This window comes from Diadema setosum, chromosome 9 (assembly GCF_964275005.1).
Source record: "Diadema setosum chromosome 9, eeDiaSeto1, whole genome shotgun sequence".
Classification (NCBI taxonomy): domain Eukaryota; kingdom Metazoa; phylum Echinodermata; class Echinoidea; order Diadematoida; family Diadematidae; genus Diadema; species Diadema setosum.
In genome coordinates this window covers 28,468,911-28,492,421 of record NC_092693.1, presented here as the reverse complement: position 1 = coordinate 28,492,421, position 23,511 = coordinate 28,468,911, and the positions used below count along the sequence as shown (strand labels likewise).

At 36.9% G+C, this 23,511-nt stretch overlaps 1 long non-coding RNA gene across 1 annotated transcript in view; it reads left to right on the top strand.

The window, feature by feature from the left end:
- Window positions 1–23,511, top strand: part of LOC140232983 (uncharacterized) — a 48,355-nt gene that overhangs the window by 1,540 nt on the left and 23,304 nt on the right. The window contains exon 2 of the long non-coding RNA XR_011901517.1: window positions 776–1,034. This is a non-coding gene — a long non-coding RNA (uncharacterized lncRNA). The remainder of the gene's footprint in view (window positions 1–775; window positions 1,035–23,511) is intronic.

Below are 23,511 nucleotides of genomic sequence, written 5' to 3'. Positions count from 1 at the left end.
CTAACTACTGAACTCTATACGCCATATATTTAGTGAGTCTAAATTTTCGCAAATTGGGACTTCCCAATGATTTTGCGAGTGGTTAAAATCGTGATCGTGGAGTAGGTATCTACTTAACTGAACGGAGAAATGTGCATACCATTACGTCATATTTATATCATATCAGAGTAATTTTTTTCGTGTGTCTTTAATTTCGCAAATACCACCTGACTCGTAAAATTTGCGAAAATAAAAACCTTGAAAAATATTTGGTGAATACAGTAGGTGTGATTCAAAGCTGTGCTTTGAGAATCAATTGTTCCGATAATTACATGAGTGTGGTCTCGCACAACTGCGTTTGTTACAAACTCAAAAAGCTGCATCACTTCGGTGATCCCTTGCATTTATCCCTGTAGTTGAATTTTCCTTCGGGTTTATGCCAGGTTCAAGTGTGTACGTTTGTGTCACACACAAACACACTGCTATAGCTTATGACCATTCAAGTATTGAGAATTTAGGGTTTCTTGGACAAACACTGAAATAGGGCTTTTTATAGCTCAGCCGGTAGAGCACCTGGCTAGCATCCGGAGGCCTCGGGTTCAAATCCCAATGGAATCCCATTTTCTTTGCTCAATTTCCCACTATTATAACTGTATTAGTATCACCATTTAAAAAGTTTGTAAATTTCCCCGCCGGATGGAGCTTGGCGATGTTGATTAGAACATATTGGTTTGAATGTATGGAGCATGTAGCTACCACACCATGTTCCTGGTTACTATCATTTTCTTCTCAACAGCTGTCGACCACTTTTCAGCAATCTTCTCCCATTCCTCAGCATGACAAGCATGGTCTCCTACCTGTCATGCCCTTTCCTCCTCTTGCCTCACTCTGTGCTTGGCCAGTGTAGTCTTCTCTTGGATGGCGGCCACCTGTGGAAGAGAGGGACTTGCGATTCGCCTGACGAGATTTGCTGTGCACTTAGCCCGCATTGCCTTCCTCTCAGCAAGATGTAATTTGCTGGATAAAGCCTGTCGGAATTAAGGAAACGAGACCAGGTACTTGGTAATGATACTCATTGGGTTCATGTTGAAGACCTCGTACATGGGTGGCTCGATTCACTTGCTGTCCGCCAGGATACATTTAAAAAAGAAAAAAAAAAATGAATGGCACTGTCCAGAAAATATGTGCATTAAAGTCTATGCTCGTAAGTAAATGTTGATTCCAGTCAAGATTCTTAATTCTGCAGTGTGCATACGTTCACAGAGATTAGTGATAAAGCTGCATAGTACACAGATCATCACTGGATTCTTAAGTATAATCAAAACTAGTTCAGCCTTTTGAATCTATAGTATCCCCATGCTGCCAGGTCTTTTACCCATTGAGGACGGACTGATTTTGCCACAACACGCATTTCCCATAGGCACCTGCCTGAAGTATACTTTGGATTCATCCTCAATGGGTTAGGAATGCAGTAATTCAAACTCTACATCTAAAGCCCCGCTCATACCTTGGCGGTTTTAGCTGCGTATAGCTGCATTAGCCGAACGCAGCACTTAAACCTTAGAGCAGCCTAGTGCAGCACTCTGCAGCAAAATATTCCATAGCAGTGACATTGTTACGTTGTAGCTCGAATATTTTTTTACAAAATGATTGCCTACAGTTGCCTTGGGTTGCTTTTCACCTTGCTCCAGCTTGCTATTGCTGGTAACAGTACGATACAATATGAAGATTGCTCGCCCCGTTGCGTGTGTACCTCGTTCGCCACTTGTTTGTTGCTTGCTAATTGTTTGCATTAACTCATTTTTCGTTTCACTGTTATCCACTCGCTTCAACTAGACTGCTGCTTGTTCTTGCTTGTTCCGCTACACATCAGTTTGCCCTGCTGTGTACAAGCTCGTAGAGAGTTGCACTGGTATATAAGTTTTTGACATTTTCAGTCATACTATTGGTAAATCTAGTAAGCAAGCATTGAATTGGTGAACCATGGCTTTGCAACAGACCTCTATTTCAGATCCTATTGCATTTCTAATTTAGAATAAAGAGAAAAAATTTAAGACTTTTTTTCTCTTCTTTAAAGCATCATTCTGAAGAAATCATTATTTTCTTAAAACATATTTGCCCTACATTGAAATTATAACAGGATAGTTTTGAAATTTTAATTACCCTTTGCAAAGTCTGAAGCATTTTTGGAAATGCGGGCTACCAGCTTTACAGCTCTCAGTTTTTAGATTTAGATATTGATACAATTGAGATTGTGCACTTGTTGAAATTCAAACACAATTGAGATGTATTTTATATCTTCGAAGGAGAAAATTAACTCTGGGTATCAAACTTTGTTTGCACTAACCAATATTTTTCTTCAGGACAAAACTCGGCTCCTAAATGATACCAGCCACAGACTATGTGACTCCTTTGATATAAGCAGGAGAGTTAACTTCCTCCACGTTGGAGGGACTCGTGCCGCACAATGTGGGCCTTAAAGAATGAGAACGTGCTCATTATCCACTTCTCATGAGTCTTAAACTCTTTTGCTCCTGACCCGGATTGCTTCCTTGTTAGTTTTCTATAGGCACTTCTTATTGAATAGTACCAGGTTTTATAGTCATCTGGGTTGATGCTCGTCTCTTGGCACTTGTCACGGATGGTAGCTTGTTTTTTACTTGTGTCTTTGTATTCTTTACAAAAGCTTCCCCAAGTTCTCTTTTTTGCTCATCGATGAAGTTAATGGCACCTTTTCTCGATTTCTTTTTTACTCCCTGTTCAACTTCTTCTCCCATGTCTTCTGCTGTTGGCATTCCAGGTGACTCTGGGGCAGGAGTGGGTGAGAGGGATCTATGTGCTGTGACTTTTTTACCTGTAACCCTAACCTTTGGCATGCTGTTTTTCTTATGTCAACTAAGTGAATTTTAATTAAATCTAACTAGATTTTATTTTCACACATACATATAACAGTCATAGCAAGCTAAAGCGAGCAGCATCGAATGCACAGGAACGAAGTAAGGCGAGGAAGAACAAGGGAACACACAGTCCTTACTAATGCGAGCAGAGTACTAGGAAGAGTGTGGTAATGCAAGCTAAAGCGAGGTGATGCAAACTAAAGTGAGGTAAGTCGAGGTGAAGCGAACAGGTATCGAAACCATACACAGAGAAATGCAGTTCAAAGTAAAGCTGCGTTGGCTTGCGTTAAGTAGCTCATTGTTACTCGTCCTTACTTGCATTAGATGGTTGCCACTCGTCTTGGCTTGTATGGATTTTGATCTTGCGTTCAGTTGCGGATGTTTGAAAAATTGTCAAACTAGCGAGCTAGAATGCAAAGCCTCTGCATCAGTCTGTATATTGACCTCGTATTAGCTCATTTCATTGCGTAGTGCTGTGTTATTTAGGCTGCATTAGACTGCGTTTGGGCAATACACAGCTGAACGCAAGCTCGAAACGCAAAGATATGAGCCAGGCTTAAGAGACAATATGAGATTTTTCATGTTTTGGAGTTCTGTTTATTGGTTTGCTTTCTAGCTTATGATAACTTGTTCATTTTTTTTTTTTTTTTAATTTGCCTATCCACCCTAAAAGTACCCAGGTTTATCAATTAAACTGATGTTAGTTTTTGTCCTCTTTTTTTCTTTAGGTTGTATCATGGTACTCATCTAGGTAAACGAAAGGAATGCGACAGAGTTCCACGTGTATGTCAACATACTCCAGTCTGTTCCCTCAGCTGCTTGTTCTTAAGGGATTCTTGCAGCCGTTGTAGGAGTAGGTTGCCTGCCAGTTACACTGTTGGTGATGAAGCTTTTCAGGCAGTCTAAACCAGCTCAACATGTAACAAGAGAAATGACAAATGCAAATATATATATATATATATATATATATATTTGGGTAAATATCGCACCCAATATTTTTACCCAATACATTTACTTTTGTGAATGGCTTAATTTGCTGAAAACCATATTTAGGTGTTGAAAGCTGGTTTTAATGTACTTGCAAGTCCGTGTCAAATGTTGCAGTCATTTAATCAAAATTAGCTAGTGTCAGTCATGTAGTTTGGGTGTGATTTGTTTATTTCATTTTGCCAGAGGCCTACTTGACAGAATTTATTTTTACCTTGCATTTGTGCTCCAAATTTGATTTGAAAAGAATTGAAATCTGATGATGACATGGTATAGACTATACTACTTTAACTAGCAATTAAAGGATTTTCATTTTTTCTATATTTAATTCATGATGGCCCTTGTGTGATATGACAGTCATTCGGGTAAAGGTCCACCAAGGGTGTCATTCAAGTATCCATATTCAAGATAACCTATAGTTTAAACACATGACTGTTTAAAATGTTTAAATCATACGTCGAGTACCAAGGGTAAACTCTTTTGGACTGACTTATTAAAGCTCCGAGACACTAACTGCTGCACTACAGCAACATTATAAGATACATGCTCTCTATCAATGTGTCGTACTCATATTAGAGGTACCAACAGCTCCGTCGGGGCTGGCAGCATTTTTTGTACACAGGCTAGCTAATCTGTAGGTTTTTGTGCACTCATCGAATTCATCGTCAAACGAAAATTCTTAAAATTAACGTTTTTTGACTTTTCTGTAACATGCAATGGAGAAGAGCTCAACCTATGATGTATCTCTTTACATAAATGAGTACAGAGAATATAGTGTCCTACCTCTGTATCATGTCGAAATGGTTGCTTAGCGATGTTTTCAGTTCTAGAACTCCCATTTAAGCATGTCTTCAAGGTAAACAATGCATGTAATAAGATAAGGCAATTTAAAGCTCTGGGGAGGTGGGCGCGGAGCCAAATCCATGCATGTGTATCATAGCTGGGGGTGGCCCCCTAACTGTTTCAAACCATTTACCGGCTGAGTACTCCAATATAATTGGCTCAAAATGAGTGTTGTTATATCAAAAGACAATTTGCGATCCCAGACAGACCTTAGTGACTGGGACTTTTAAAACAACTTTTCCATTACAAAAATATACCGAAAGAAAGTAATGAAATTTTTGTTATGCATTTTTGTATTCTGTCCCCGCTATGAGGGTGTAGAATAGAGATGTTGAAATGGATTAATGATGATTTCAAGGCAATCACACTTTGCACCTCGAGGTGCTTGGGGAAAAATCCTATAAAAACTGGGCGTAGTCTATCGTGATGCGATCGTGTGCAAGCATCTCTTTTCCTAGTCTTGAATCCAGACGCAACCTCACATTACTCAAAAACTGTGAACTGTACAGAGTACTACGTACCAATGCTCTTTTAAGTCATAGGCCCTACCAATTTGTCACCGATTATTACATTGGATTTCTAGCCTGTACAAGACTAATTTTATCCTAAATCATGTCAAACATTCACAGACCATGACGACAGCTTGGTGGTGGGGGGAGGGGGGGGGGGAGGGGCGTTCGGGCACATGCACAATCTGATTATAAAATACATGTGCATGCTGCTCCTGCTCAAGTAATGTACATTGGTATCGGAGACATTGCAATGATGGGATTATAAGTAACAGATTTGACGGCAATTTGCGATCAATTACTGTAATGTTTGCAAGCATATTGATTTCACAATGAATGTTTTTAAACGACAAAGCAAGAGCCATCTAAGTACACGCTCAAAAATTAAAAATGATTAAAAATGCAACACACTACATTTTCCCCTCCTCCATTCTCTTATATAAGGTCCTCATGCAAGCTCTCTTTCTCAGTTCCTTTCTTCCTCTCGATCACATACCCTCTCCCCTTCTCTTAAAAAATAACCCTTACATGATTACAGCACTCCATTGATTGGAATGACTGAGATGATTGTTGGGTGATCTATGGTATCATGTATCAGTAATTAAGGGTTAGTTATGAAAGTCAATCATTGGCAGGATATAATTATTAGAGGATCCCTCATTTGATTAGACATGATGATTATGCTGGCAACAATGGCAACTGAAAAGAAATCATGAAGTAATTATAGTAATCAAAGAGGTGAACAAATTGATGTTTTTTTTTTTCATGGCTGCTCATTCATGATTTGATCAAAAAGCAGGACACCCGATGAAATTCCCTTGAAATGATATCCAGGAATTCCATGTTCCTCAGTGTAAGTGAAGTCTGTGTTCCCGTGGTTCTGGCTGAAGTGTTCTTGTTTCCATTTGAGAGAAAAAAGAATGAGAGATAACATTCTTTATTCTTCAGAAATTCATAACACATCAAATATCAATGAACTCATAAGAGACATAGAAATTATCACTGTGGTATTTGCAGGGGCTTTTGAATTCACATTCAAATTGGAAGATTAAAGTTCACAAAAGTAAAAGTGCAAGCATCAACAGCCCTCCCAAAAATAAATCAATAAAAAAAAAATGAAAGGGATATGCAGACGAGCAGAATTGAGTACTTCTTCATTTTGTGTGTGTGTGTGCAAGAGCCTATGCATCTCGTAACATTATGTCAATTTCATGATGTTTGGGAGTGAATTATACTGCGAGATATCCTCTATATCGTTCCTGTGCACACCAACTGCTAATCAAGTTCCATAGGATCTTCAAAAAAAAATAAATGAATAAATTCCTAACACCATTAATTTAGGCCTTCCTCGGGCAAGCAGGCAGGGTCGGGAGCTTTTGGGACGTCCTCCATGTCGTAAGTGTCGTCATGGTCATTGTCGTCGATGTAGGTCTTGTCGGAGTCAGGTTCATGTTGTGCGTTGTCCCATTGTTCTTGGTCAATGTCCATCTCGTCGGAGTCAAAGAGGAGTGGAGTCTGTCCTTTGGGGTGCTACTTCTAGTTCCTTGTCAACATGTTCAACTATGATGAGGCACTGAGTGCTATCCAGGCCCTGAATGGATACCGGCTCAATAGAAAGCATACTCTTCAAGTCAGTTTCAAGAGCAAGAAGCAAAAGTCATACTATAGACTGTGATGGCGGAAGGAAGATGTTGGTAATGTGATGAAAAGAGCCTGCAACAGCTTAGCATTGTAAGGGAAGTCTGGTGGCAGCAAATGGGTACCAAGATGCAGGGCTTGATTGGTAAACTTCATGTTCAATCCACTGACCATCTCCCACATGAACCTGCAAGCCATGACAAACAATGGACAGGGATATTGCTTCTTTGTGAACAACCTTCCAGCTGACTGCGAGGATGGTCTGCTGTGGCAGATATTCGGGTTGTATGACTGTCAACAATGTTAAAGTTGTCTGAGACCATCCAAACCAGAGGTGCAAAGGCTATGGATAATTGTCAACATGTTCAACTATGAGGAGGCACTGAGTGCCATCCAGGCCCTGAATGGGTATCAGCTAATCATTGGAACAATACGGCATGGGCTTGCCTAAAACTGTGGAACTTCTCTTCCAAATGAGTCTGAGCTCGTGGACTTATCTTTCTTTTCCTGAGGTTCAATGCTTAAACCATACAAAGCAATTTCAGCTTATCCTATCCATTTTCTTTGAAACATGTCCACCAACAAAGTAGGTAAACAAATTGCTATGTCGATCCCAATAGACAGTCCTTAACCCTACTTCCTTCTTTAGAACAAACAGGTAATCAGCCCAGGCTGCTCACATTGCTCATATTGTATTGTAGGCGACTGTGGCCCCTGGTAAGGCCTCATCTGTGTGTGTATTCTGGCTTTTGAGTTTTACTCTCAGGTACCACTGCTAAGGCAAAGCTTAAGACTTCATGTCGTCAGCTCTTGTGTAGCTGACATTGCCAAGGCTCAACACTTACTCTCTTTAAGTCTAATGATAAACTATGCAGTCATATTTTAAACATTAGATGCTACAAAAAATAAATAGATAAATAAATAAATAAAAATAGAATTAACGGCTTTCATTAAACAGTATGAACAACTACATTATTTCACTTTGCCAGTGCAGACACACCCTATATGGTGCCATTCTTGAGAAAGTCATCACACCAGCTATCTTTATCAAGGGTGTCCATACCTATTCTGTGTCTCAATTATTTTGCTAATGCTGACTCTCTCTATTTGAGATCGTCATATTAGCAGCAGTGATTGACAACCATCTATTTCCCTCCCCCATTCTCTTATAAAAGGTCCTCATGCAAGCTCTCTTTCTCAATTCCTTTCTTCCTCTCGATCACATACCCTCTCCCCTTCTCTTAAAAAATAACCCTGACATGATTACAGCACTCCCTTGATTGGAATGACTGAGATGATTGTTGGGTGATCTATGGTATCATGTATCAGTAATTAAGGGTTAGTTATGAAAGTCAGTCATTGGCAGGATATAATTATTCGAAGATCCCTCCTCATTTGATTAGACATGATGATTATGCTGGCAACACTGGCAACTGAAAAGAAACCATGAAGTAATTATAGTAATCAAAGAGGTGAACAAATTGATGTTTTTTTCATGGCTGCTCATTCATGATTTGATCAAAAAGGCAGGACACCCGATGAAATTCCTTTGAAATGATATCCAGGAATTCCATGTTCCTCAGTGTAAGTGAAGTCTGTGTTCCTGTGGTTGTGGCTGAAGTGTTCTTGGTTCCATTTGAGAGAAAAAAGAATGAGAGATAACATTTTTTATTCTTCAGAAATTCATAACACATCAAATATCAATGAATTCATAAGAGACAAAGAAATTATCACTGTGGTATTTGCAGGGGCTTTTGAATTCACATTCAAATTGGAAGATTAAAATTCACAAAAATATTAAAGTGCAAGCATTAACAACCCTCCCAAAAATAAATCAATAAAAAAAAAAAATGAAAGTTATATGCAGACAGGCAGAATTAGATACTTCTTCATTTTTTTTTTGTTTTTTGTGTGTGCAAGAGCCAATGCATCTCCTAACATTATGTCAATTTCATGATGTTTGGGAGCGAATTATACTGTGAGATATCCTCTATATCGTTCCTGTGCACACCAACTGCTAATCAAATTCCATAGGATCTTCAAAAAAAATAAATGAATAGATTCCTAACACCATTAATTTAGGCCTTGGACGAGTCAGGCAGGGTAGGGAGCTTTTGGGCGTCTTCCTTGTCGTAAGTGTCGTCATGGTCATTGTCGTCGATGTAGGTCTTGTCGGAGTCAGGTTCATGTTGTGCGTTGTCCCATTGTTCTTGGTCAATGTCCATCTCGTCGGAGTCAAAGAGGAGTGGAGTCTGTCCTTTGGGGTGCTACTTCTAGTTCCTTGTCAACATGTTCAACTATGATGAGGCACTGAGTGCTATCCAGGCCCTGAATGGATACCGGCTCAATAGAAAGCATACTCTTCAAGTCAGTTTCAAGAGCAAGAAGCAAAAGTCATACTATAGACTGTGATGGCGGAAGGAAGATGTTGGTAATGTGATGAATAGAGCCTGCAACAACTTAGCATTGTAAGGGAAGTCTGGTGGCAGCAAATGGGTACCAAGGTGCAGGGCTTGATTGGCAAACTTCATGTTCAATCCACTGACCATCTCCCACATGAACCTGCAAGCCATGACAAACAATGGACAGGGATATTGCTTCTTTGTGAACAACCTTCCAGCTGACTGCGAGGATGGTCTGCTGTGGCAGATATTCGGGTTGTATGACTGTCAACAATGTTAAGTTGTCTGAGACCAGCCAAACCAGAGGTGCAAAGGCTATGGATTTGTCAACATGTTCAACTATGAGGAGGCACTGAGTGCCATCCAGGCCCTGAATGGGTATCAGCTAATCATTGGAACAATACGGCATGGGCTTGCCTAAAACTGTGGAACTTCTCTTCCAAATGAGTCTGAGCTCGTGGACTTATCTTTCTTTTCCTGAGGTTCAATGCTTAAACCATACAAAGCAATTTCAGCCTATCCTATCCATTTTCTTTGAAACATGTCCACCAACAAAGTAGGTAAACAAATTGCTATGTCGATCCCAATAGACAGTCCTTAACCCTACTTCCTTCTTTAGAACAAACAGGTAATCACCCCAGGCTGCTCACATTGCTCATATTGTAGGCGACTGTGGCCCCTGGTAAGGCCTCATCTGTGTGTGTATTCTGGCTTTTGAGTTTTACTCTCAGGTACCACTGCTAAGGCAAAGCTTAAGACTTCATGTCGTCAGCTCTTGTGTAGCTGACATTGCCAAGGCTCAACACTTACTCTCTTTAAGTCTAATGATAAACTATGCAGTCATACTTTAAACATTAGACTCTGCAAAAAATGAATAGATAAATAAATAAATAAAAATAGAATTAACGGCTTTCATTAAACAGTATGAACAACTACATTATTTCACTTTGCCAGTGCAGACACACCCTATATGGTGCCATTCTTGAGAAAGTCATCACACCAGCTATCTTTATCAAGGGTGTCCATACCTATTCTGTGTTTCAATTATTTTGCTAATGCTGACTCTCTCTATTTGAGATTGTCATATTAGCAGCAGTGATTGACAACCATCTATTTCTGAGTGCAACTTCATTAACCAGAGGGCATATCTAAACAGCAGTAATCACCTATAAACACCAGTATTTGTTTAGTCAAGATTTTTGTTAGGGTAGCAACCTGAATATAATTTCTACATCACCCTATGAGACACACTGGCTCTTTCCTTTTAAAGTCTGTCCAATACTGTCTTTACATTATGTTGTTATGATTCATCATGTAACCATGCATTTTTTTTTACATTGAAATTATGTTTCTCATTTTCAAAATATGGTTTACTGACTTTACCAATAGCTGACTTCATATCATACTATCTGTGCCAACATGCATTGTTGATGAAGCTGATAATAAGTACAATGAATAAGTAAAGTTGCTGAACGTTGAAGTTGCTAAACTTTATTTGTGTTGCTATGGCTGGACTGCATAGTTCCTGTGCAATATTTGAAAGAAAACTGGTAATATTTTCTTTGTAATACATACTTCTAATCGTAATATCAGTAAAAGACTGCATCATACAGTCTTAAACATTTCTTTCTGGACCTGCATATGATAACGTTTGACACAGGTTTCTGGTTTGAATGGACGTTATTGTTGCATAAATAAACAGCCCCAATAAAGGGTGAATGAACATAAATACTAATAAGATATCTTTATAGAGATAAGAACAATAATAATTATATGAAGTGTGGTAACTTGCTGTATGCTGTCTAGGCTGCATTTGCCCTTGACTTCCTCAAAGGTTCCATGAGCTAGGGCTTCACCCCGTAAATGGATTCTCCAACTTTGATACCCTGATATAAGCCATCATCATCCAGTGCATGACCAATTGCACTGTTCTCTACATTCAATGAGAGTATGATAAAAAAAAAAAAGAGAATAAAAGTGTGTAATATAAAAACGTGAAGAAGAGGAATACAATATTACATAGATATTTGATGTTTGGGATTAACAGTGTAATACTGAAAGGAACTTGACTCTGAAAGGTTGTTTGTTAGCTTTACATGATAGATATAATGTATACAGATATTCTTCAATGAAAGGGTTGATGTGAATATACCATCAATATCTTTGAATCATGAGTGCTTCCTGGCCATCTTGCTACAATGTTGGTGAGCTTACGAATGCGTCACACACCAGCTGTACGTTGATGAAATATTCTCCCTTTCTGTCGGTGGAGACACATTCTTGAAGGCCAAGAGGAGTGCCTGGAGGCTGATGTGAGTGCTGTCCGTAACACACACGTTGGGAAAGCCAGTCAGATTAAAGAACCTGATCTGCATCTCTTGCACCACCTTCAAGTTTGGGGAAATTCAATCACCTGAAATAAAAATAAAAAAAATAAAAAAATAAAAAGTATAAGTGAAGAATGAATAAAACTTTTTCATCAATTCAGAGCCAAGGGCAAGAGTAATTAAACCAACTGAGCCTAAACTGTACTTTAGAAATGAATGTAGATTCTAAAAGCCTATCAGCATTTGCAGCTCATAATATGGTCTCTAATTCTTATTCTTACAACAAAATTCAGTACTCCAAGGTGTTTTCGTCATGATAATGCCCAATTATCTTTCCATAGACTCTGTTTGATCGAGGAAAAAAAAACAAAAACAAAAAAACAGAACCTTGATACTACCTGTCAATGATGAATTAAGTGGAGGCTAAGCATAAAGGTTTGGCCTTATTGTCAACAGGCAGCCTGACTGCAGTAATGACTAAAAAAAAAATCTTAATATAACTTCATTGGAGTTGAATCAGAAACATTACCCATTGCAGTCAGCCTCTGAAAGCACTTCTTTCAGCAGGAGTGAGGGTATTAATCACCTTCTTGGCACGGTTTTGTTTCAAATTTTGAGCCTGCTTTAAGATGAAGGACTTTATTATCTGGTAAGATATTTGACACTGCATTGTTTATTCTTACTGCCAGCTCTACTGGTTCAGTGTTCTGCTGCTACTGAAGCACTGTTTCACCTCTTGCCGTATCCTTGTCACCCTCACTGTTCCCAACATCTTTCCTTTCCTGTCCTTTTCAATATGAATAACCCTTTCACCATTATTGATATTTAAGTGCAGAATCAGAAATTAGTTGTTTTTTTTTTTTTTTTTAATAAGAGTTTGTTTTAAAAGGTAGATGCAAGAGGCAGGTGGGTTGTGAGAATGGATGTGTGTCTATGTCTGTGTGTGTCTGTTTGCATACAGGGTAGTCAGAGGGGATGTGCAGTGTGTGATTTTCCATCAATTTGCTGTATTTAGTTATTTTTTTTTGTTTTAACCATGTGTTTACGGGATATTATTTCAGTTAAGTTGGTGTATTTTATTATTCCCTTTATTTGTTATTTTTGGGATTTTTCAGCTTTTCAGTTTCAGTGGGAATGTAATTCAACTTTAGTAATTTGTATGCTTTGTTTTGCTTTTTTGTGTCTTGCCTAGGATATGTACAAACGTTTACATAGATTTACGGAGTTTGTATTTGTATTGTATCAATGATGTGAGGTAGTGTAAACTTGTTTTTATTGGACAGACCAGCTGGAAAATAGGCATTGCTAATGCTAGTACTGTGACTGAAGAAAATGAATAAATCAATGAATGAATAAATGCTCATCCTCCATTTAGCCCGAACCCACCACTACCATGTTCTGCCCATGTCAACAGCAGCCTTAGATTTTTTGCTGATAGCTCATTGACGCCCGCTTAATACTTGTTACAATATCATTCCCGTCTGCATCTTTGTGCATAGTTGCCGTAACAGTGATTTTGTCCCGGCATCTGCATGCTCACTTGAGTAAACATCTGTCCATGCAAGAACCTTGTTAACAGAACCAGTGTTAACAGACATTTCTTGTTGTAAATGACAAAGTGGTTGAATCTTATTGTTTGGTGAACAGTTACTTTTTGATAAGTCATATAAAGGGAAAATTTTCCTCTCTGCATCTCAACACTTTCATATCTACTGTGGATTACCACATCAGTGTTAAAGCTGTGCTTAAGAGCTACACTACTATAAGTAACTTTAATTAAAACATGAAACACTGCAGCCAGAAGCACTGCAGTCAGTAAAACCTAATACCACCGTGAGCAAATGTGTGATAGTTTGTGACCCCAATAGAACAAAAATGTGTGTTACTAGGTCATTTTACACTGGCATTCTAAGCCAAACACCATTTTAATACTGTCTGCATTGTGCCTCTATGCATCTTAAGTTGTTGCAATTTGCACCACAAACTTTCAGATCTTAGATCTCCAAGTGTAACTTCTTCAAAACACTATCAGGTATCAAATCCCTGAATATCACATATCTCTAAGAATGTCTGGATTGCTTTGATTTGTACAACACTATTATCAAATTTCTGAGTACACATTTTTAGCTTATATTCTACATAGCTACAATTTATTGCAATTCAGTTATACCACACTGTCAAGGTCTAAGTATCACTTATCTCCCAGAATGACCCAAGTCATTTAGATTTGTACCATACTGTCAGGTATCAAATCTCCGAGTACAACCCTGTACATCATATGTATGTGTGTGATAGTACCTCATGGGTGTCTTATAAGTATTTCAAATTATATTAGGTGCTTTTGGTGTAATGTCTCTCGATTCTAAGTACCTTCAACTAGTACCACACTACCATCTGTATCACATCTTTAACTTTGACTGTATATGCGAGGTGTACGTACAATGTGTGTTTGGGGGTAGTGATGGGGATTGATAGGTAATTGAACAATGATGCATTTGCTTGCTTAACACTTGTCAGACTTCTGTCCACATTAGCCTAGGCTTATAGACCTTGTCTTTCCAGCAAGTTTAAAAGCCCAACCTGTACCAGGCAATCTCCTATGGCTATGCCTATCCTGCTTGCTCTTCCCAAGTCACTTCTTTTTCTTCGTGATAACTCCTAACCATCCTCCTCTCAGGGAAACAGACAAACATGGGACCGCCCCAGGCTTCTCACAGTGCTCACTCTCTCTGTCAGTGGCTGTGGCCTCTACTTGCCCAAGTCTGTATACTCTGACCCTGAGCTTAACTCCAAGGTATCACTACCAAGGTGAAACTTTAATATGGTCTTCAGGTCTTGGGTAGCCAATATTCTCAAGCTTCGGCCATTGCTGTCTATGAGCGTTACAATAAACGTCAACGAAGCATCCTAACGTGAAAGATTATCCACTTGTAAGGATATTCTCACTTTGAGCACTCTTACACTCCCTATTGCTTGTAAATGTATTCGCAATAGCAACCAACAAGTATCCACTTCTGAGCATGACGTCATTAACCAAGGGCTAAACCAAATTGAGCTACAACCAATAAATGTCAGCCAATAAGTGTAAACAATAATGCCAATATTTCTCAACTGAGGATTCATCTGTCAACCAACCTGAACATGCTACATGTACTTAATATGTTTCCCTGTGACACACAGTCTGGTTCCTGACCTCCAAAAATGTACTTTTTACCTTACATTCTATCATCAAAGTCTAACAATGAGTTTGTTTGTTTTTTCGTAATACCAATCTTTGTCACAATAATTTTAATACTCTTCAGTGTAAATAAGCCATAAGTCAGTAAACAATCTAGTTTGAATTTCTACATTTTGTCAGAATTTACCCAATGTCTATGTTTGAAGCTGTTAGTCAATAAACTGTGAATTTTGAAATTCCACATTTTGTCTGTCATGTATGAAAAATTGTAAATCAAACCCTGGATCACAAAATATACTTTTGTATTGTCACTTTGTTGTAACTGAGGTGCATAGTGCCTGTAAAATATTGAACAAAAATTACATAAACAAAATTGAAATACAATGTGTTTCTGTACTTTTCTATATAATCCTGTAATGCAATTATAATAGTCACACAAAACTCTCACCCTAATATCAAATATTCTGAACGCATCTAGTATCCTGATAACGAACATATAAAACAACATACCACATTAAATATTCTGATTGAACATATTATTTGTAATCCTATGTCCAAGTATTGTTACCCTTTACATTTCTATTTAATGTAGTCTGATAAACATCTAATTTTTCAGTGCTCAAGTAACAGCACAGCTTACACTTGTGTTTTCTTCATAATGATAAATTATGCCATCAGATGAACTGTATATGAATTAAGAAAAAAAAAAAAAAAAAAAAGGAACTGTAACACAGGGCTCCAGAGCCGAAAGTTACCGTTATTCATTTCTGATTGTAAAAGCAATCATCCAACATTTACTAGTACATGTATTTAAGCATCTTACGGAGCCAAATGTTACTGTTATTCATTTTCAAATGTAAAAGCAAACAAAAGACTTTCATTTTAGCATCCTACGGAGTTAAATGTTATCCTTATTCATTTCCAAACGTGAAAGCAAACATTGGCTATTTATTTTAGCATCTAACTGAGCCGATTAATACCGTTAATCATTTCCAAATGTCAAAGCAACAATCTGTTATTTATTTTAGCATCGTATGAAGCAGAATATTACAGTTATTCATTTCCAAATTTAAGAGCAGACATCCAACATTTATTTAACCATCAAACGCAGCTGAATGTTACTGTTATTCATTTGGAAATGTAATAGCAAATATCCGACATTTATTTTAGCATCATATGGAGCAGAATGTTACTACTATTCACTTCCAAACGTGGTAGTCTTAGCTCTGACAGTTACAAACAAAAAAACAAAAACAAAAAAAGAATTATACTCTGCAGTTGTGTGCATTTTAAAGCTGTGCAGTCTCTGAATTGATTGACTAGAAATGTATCAAATCACCTCCAATTTTTTTTTCTTTATTCTGGAGATTTATCTCCTTTAGTGATGGATCCAGTACCGGTACCCTCTTTCTCTTACGGGTCTTCGCCTTTGTATGGATGATTTCGTTGTATGGGAAACCTGGCAGGGACGGTTCGAGTTCTCACACACCTTTGTGAGGCTACTCCCAGAATTTGTGTTTTGTTTTGGGTACGTAATCTATGATGCTGAAATGAGAAAACTCCCTATTTCATGATTGTATAGCAGTGCAAATCTTGTTTGAATAGTCAGACGGTTTGACTAAGTTTTACTCAAATCACTTGAAATTTTGTTCTTCATAATCAGTGATTTGGATGAAAATTTTATGTACATGTAATTATAAATTCATGGAGTAGGCTTACTTTTGTTATGAATTATGTCAAATCACAATATACTGCAGACAAAAGAAAGAATATTGTGTGATTTATGAACTGAATTGTCATATTTTTTAATAATTCTGTTATGAGTTTTGCTAACTTTGTTCTTAATCAAACTGTCAAATCTCTAGGGTATTGCATTTCTTTAGTTCTTTCAAGAGATTGCTAGTCTCATTTGCTTTAGTGTCAGTTTTGTCCACATACTCTCAAATGAATTCGATCCCTTCTTCATGACTGAAGGATCTATACATGATTCTTGTGCATAGGTCCATAGGGTACATTCATGAGATGAAGTCAATAAACACTAAACCCTGTCTCCATTTAAACTTAAATATTACATTCACATTTAATTGTAGACCTTCCGGCCATTAGATTTCTGAGAATTTTGGAATAAGTTTAAGAGAAATTTAATTTAATTTTTTTTTTTAAATTTAATTTAAGCTGGAAATCCTCCAACAAGAAACTGATCAAACATTAATTAAGTTACACAATATACAAAGCCATGTTGAGGAACAAATTAGGATCTATACTACAATATACTGTAACCTTCCAATATCTACCTGATTTAAAATCATCCCTGTACCTATATAAAGACATTTCATCCCTAATATTACCTGAATGAGTGACTACATACTATCCTTATTCAACAACATTTATACTCTATGGAGTCGTACTGGGTTCATGTTAATGCTCTTAACTGAAAAATTCCACAGTTATTCCAGGACCACTGGACCTTATCTGGTGTCACTAGCTGAATTTTATGCGTTATCCTCTGTAACACCTTGTTACATTATACTTGTCCCCTTGTTCGGTACTCCTTGTTCATACTTGTCCCCTATACAGACAATTGACCTGAGGGTAACTGACATAAAAGCTTCATTCTAGGCAATCGCAGTCTGTAAACTGACATGTGGCCTCTACCTTTCCTGTCTAAGTTGATCAAGTGAGCAAGAACAAATGCATAACTGGAGTACTCCTTATTGATATCCTAGTTTTTATCCCTAACACTAACCATTATTATTTAATCTGGTGCTACAACTCATGAAATTATGTTATACTGTACTGGCTTATTTATCAGACACAACAAAACTTAAGACTCTTAGCTCAACAAACATCTCAATTGTTTTTTTAATGATCTACTAATCTTATCCAATACCAAGTATTGAAATACTTAATTTGGTTCTAAAGGTTTCGGTAACAGAAAACCATATTTTAACTACAGTGTATTTGAAAACTTGAGAACAAAAACTAACAACTTTGAACCAAGCTCAGACCAACTCAATCATACTGCAAATAGCAGCAGATAACTTCACATACAATGCATCATCATCAATGTTGTCATTAAAAACAACAGGTGTAACTATTGTCTGTGACATACCATAGATCTAGCTCATAACTGGAGTTGTTGCATATGGCAGTGAAGTGTACTATTACAGAGACAATAACATCATAACTGTTGTTGCATATAGCAACGTAGTGTATATTACATAAACAATGATATCATAATTGTTGTGGCATCAAGCAATGTAGTGTACTATTACATAAACAATGATATCATAACTTGTGGCATCAAGCAATGTAGTGTACTATTACATTATGATATCATAACTGTTGTTGCATATAGCAGTGTAGCGTACTATTAAACAATAACATAACTGTTGTTGCATAAAGCAGTGTAGCGTACTATTACATAAACAATATCAACTGTTGTTGCATATAGTGATGTTTTGTACTACATGTATTACATAAACAATAACGTAACTGTTGCAAAAAGCAATAGAATGTATAATTACATAAATAATTTAGCTGTTGTCCATTGCATAAATCAACAGTGTGTACGCTTGACCTATGTATTATCTATGTCACTGCTGACTGCAACCTGTAAGTAATCATGTTTATTTATCTAACTAGCAACCTATGAAACAGTCTGTAGTAATGATAGTGGGTGAGGGGTTCAAACTATCTTTTAGCGACAGTTGGAATACAAGTTCTGTCTGTTTGCTCTCCGTGTCTTTTCCGTTTCTGTATGGATCCGCCTTGTCTCTTGACAAGACAAAGATTTTCTCCCAGGGGACCCCTTTATATACCCTTGAGCCAGCCCAAAATTACCATTGGTACCCATTTGATATAATGATACACCCTCAAACTCATTAATAATGTGAAATGAAATGTGCACACATCATGCTTGCACTGGGGAAAAATTAAAATTTGTCAACAGGAATGCAGTTCAGAATTAGGAAAAACTGTACTGCAAACATCATTACAAATGGGGGAGGGGGGAGTGCATGGGAAAGGAGTACTGATCTCTAATCCTGCACCCATTACTAAATTTTACTCTTTCATAGTTATTGTCAAACCCTTAATGGATATCTCATAATGAACCAAGTCTAATTACTAACTACTAATTACTAAATAAATTCTTATGTAGAACCTTGGTCAGAATATACTTTTATAATACACTTGTATACATGTAACAATGGTAACATTCCTGTTCCATTCAAAATCTCAAGTCAAAATCATGAAGAGCATACTTGTGTTCACAAACAAAAATAAACATGAAATAAGAACCAAGTAGATATGATCAATAAGAAAAAGTATTCTCCTGGTGAACCACTGCCCCATAGATTTACATTAAATCATTAATTGATGACCTAGTAAACATTGGGATATGCTTGGAATAATCAAAATCTATGTATGTAATAGAGGATACTTCCTCCACTTTGCTTCCATGTTTTGTGCTAATGACGCTGATAAACAAATACAAGAAAGACTGAAATAAATTTCCTTGTCCCATGGATCTTTCATTTTAAATATCGTAAATCATATCAGTTGTCTCACCTAAGGAAATCAAATGGTCAAAGCTACTCAAAACATGACTGTTAATTGGTTTCCAACATGACAGTTTAGCATCATCATTCATTTGGAAGTGCAATACTATCACAGAAGACAATTTGTCATTTTAAAACATTTTGAATTTAATCTATAGAGGCATAACATTCTCAAATGTTTGCTCACCTAGCAACACTTTGTACATCTATTAAAAGCATTAACATCTACCTAAGATTTGACTTTATTAAAGCATGTTGAAGAGCTCTAAAAATCTGTAATTTGACTTATAAACAAAGTTTCAGAGCAAAGTATACAGCCCTTAATACAGCAGAATAAGTTTCATCTTTTGTCAATGTGTCTAAATGAAATAAAAGATTTCAAACACAAAAATAGTAACATTACAACGGGAGTATATGTGTCTACCTCCGAGCCAAAATTGACCATTTGGCAGGCATACCAGAACAATATTTTTACTAGTAGAATTTGTGATTAATTTTTTCTTTATGTCTTATGGGTATGTCAGTTCCACAAATCTACTGAACAAAAACTGAGGACATGTGTCCTTGAAGAAATATAAACACAGTATGGTGTGAAGCAAATCAAACTTTCAAGAACTGACACATCTTATTGTAAATCATTCTGAATCATGTTAAAGACCGTAACATGCAGTAAGAAATCTGCAAACTTTCAAATCAGTTTTTACAGGAATGAAATTCAAACTTTTAGCTCTTCCAAAGAATTCATCATGAAACAATTTATTAAACAAGTCATACATAACATCCCTTGTTAGAAGATTCTCTGTGAATAGAGATGGCACAGGCAACTAGAGTTCATGACTCCATGTGCATGCCCCTATTCCCATCACTGAGATGTCTTGTAGGATGAAAGTTACTTTGAGAGGTGGGTGGCAACTGCAACCTGGAACTTATTTTAAACCAGTAATGAATGATATGATGTGTTCAAGAGTCATAGGTGGCTCTTCCTCTACTCCCTGTCAATGATTGGTGCCTGCTGTAAGACAGAGAAGAGAAAATTTATATTGTTTTTCACTTTAATACCAATTAAGATATCATGCACATTCAGTAAGGAGAAAATGAAATTCTACAATTTGATGTTGAAATGGCCTAAAAATGATAATTTTACGCCGCTTCAAGCATAATCCCATGTTTTTTGCGGGGTTCCTATCGAAGTACACTTTACCACATATTAAAATATAAATAGAGTTCTGTGTGCATGGCAACATTTACAAATGACCATCTGACCATCTGATATTTCAAATAAAAGAGTTGAACAGTTTTTATGACAAAAAAAAGAGTCTTTTCAGTATTCAAATACCAAGAGTTTACAAAAAAGTGTGAATTCCATATCTACCAAAGAAAAAAAAAAAACAACAGCTAAATTATGGTGTAAAAGGTACAACGTGTATATTAAATTCAAAGTCAAAGGGAGTCCTAATGCTGAAGTTATGATTCTTAAAACCTATCCCAATATTTTCCCTAACCAAGGATCCCCATACCTTAAGTACTACTTGATGTGATAAAATGCTTTATTTTAATTTTAAAAAAATTAATTTTTTTTCGTCACATGAAAGAAAATAGCATATCCTCGTATTTTGTATCCGAGCTGAATTACAGATGTATAAATTACTCATTTTAAAGGAAGATAGCAACATGTATATTTTATATTACTGTGGCGGCCCCCCCGCTTCTACTTTGTCATCATCGTTGTTCTCCTCGTTCATCATTATTGGAGGTTTGGAAGTGGAGCTTATACCATCTTTGGCCAGTGTTGTATCATGTTCTGTCTTGTGTTGTCGTTTGTCAGGATTCATTGTGTGATCAGGCCGTGTGTAAGATTGTTAAGTCCTGAGCGGAAAGACTTTACCTAATCTTTGAAGCTAATTCTCGTAATATGACAGGGGGCACTATCCACCAAATGAATAAGTTTGTTTCGATCAAAATATATGATCTTGATGGATAGAGGTACTTAGCTACTCAGTACTTATAGATTGGACTGTGTTAACTGAGTGTATACCGGTACTTCAGTGAATGTGATTTATACTAGTTCGAGTTGCTTTAGTATAAATCCAATAACAAACTTGAGTATGGGACACAAAAATAATCATTCAAGGTTTGTGACTAGGATTTCAGTTTCAACACAAAAACAAAAATGTACACTTTATTCACAGAATGTACAACATGTGTAATGCGCCACTGTTACAAATCTTATAAAACTTATAGCATTTGATAAGCCCGGAAATTTATAATTGGTATGATATTAGCCCAGAGGAATTATTGAATACACTTGATAGAACAGAAGCCTAAATTAACCAAGTAAATGGTTACCCTAAATGGCAAAATCTATATAAGTGTCTAATGGGGGAAAGTTATGGCATCTAATATCTGTGAACTGGACTTCAGAATTTTATCCGGCGTCTATTATCTGTAAGTTCCTATGGTACCACGTCTTCTTGGATTTTTCCGGCGTCTAAGTCCGAGGAGTTATAACATCTTCTATTAGGGACCATTCATCTGGCAAAGTATGGGGGGGGGGGGGTTAACTCTTAGATATTTTCATCATTTCCCATCTTAGTCATCTTAGTCATCTTAGTGCGTACATTGGTATTTGTCTTCCAGGTCTCTAGAGAGTTCTTCTAGTTCCGACGTCTCTGCGCTGCCTATCCTCCGCAAAATTTTACGGTATTTATACCCCTTATGCGGACGTTGGAGAGAGCACTCTTAAACGGATGCGGAGTCCGTGCGTTTGACGCATAGAAATGGCAGTACAAACTAAAATGTGTTTCTTCAACTACTAAAACTTCCCTAATATTAAAATTAAAATAGCCTATGATGCTACACATACATCAAAGGGAAAGAGAAAAGTATTCTCTCTCAGATTATTACTATAATTATTCCAAAAAATCTTCAAATTCAAACTTTAAGGCCAATAACGAAGAAATTTCCCCGTACCTCACTACCGTACAATGCGCGTCAATACATGCCTCGAATACGTAGCTATTCACGGGCTTACAACCAATCCGTCATAACATGTCTTAATTTATAGAATTGAAATAACTGTATGTTATTCCAATCGAAGACTTCCGTGGAATTGTCATTTATGTTGGTTACCAGATACTTCCATCAGTGTATAAGATAACTGGATACAATGATTATAGTGTCAACACTGGTAAGTGATACAGAACGATAATTGGTAAGTTTCAGAGAATATTTCAAGTAAGACGCAATAATGATAAATCGATCAATGTCATCTATGTTGTAATAATAGATGCCACTATACCTTGTCTGAAGTAGTGTTATGCTTCCACAGGGACAAAGATAGCCGGATCGCCAAAAAAAAAAATTCAAGTTCTTTGACACTGACGTGTACACTCTAATAGCTTTACGTAGTAAGGTAGGAGATAATTATAAGTACTGTATGAGCAGTTAAGCAGACGATAAGAAGAGTGTAAGGAGGTAAAATTTACGTCATAATAGATTCCAAAAGAAGCTAGTCTCCCTCCCTAACCTACTGTTGGATGGTTACAATACGATGTATATCACATTTTCATTCACTGTGACCGAGACTAAATGGACTACATCTTACCATTGAAAGTGATATGTATAGTTCATATTGTGTACACAAAGTGATTACGTTATCACAGGATTTAATTTGTACAGTCAATCCCTCCTTGTAATAGTGTAATGCTACATCTTCTTATGGTGCATAAAGGATCTTGTATAAAAAAAGTTTTCAAGCTTCAGTAAAAGACTGAATATTCTGAATCTACAATAAAACTTTTTTTTTTTAATCTCGTATTGCTAATATCTCTTTACTTCTAGTGATAAAACATTACGTTGGTTGCGAACGCACCACCTTCAAACCCTTAAAAAAAAAAAAAAACCTTTAAAAAGTTTTACTTAAATTTTCAGTTCCATACATAAAGCGCATGTAAACTTCCTGTGATAATTAGTACCCAATACTAAATTAGATACAAAAATAATGTTTCTATTAAAAGTACAGTATACTGTTAACATACTCGAGTATAAGGTTAACATTACATGTTGAAAAAAAAAAGTTTACATTAGTGACTGCCCTGGTTCATCTGGCTTGAAACAGTGCTATATTATAAGATAAGCATTAGCCTATCACATAAATGAGGGTTTAGAGCATGACACCATCCTCTCTACC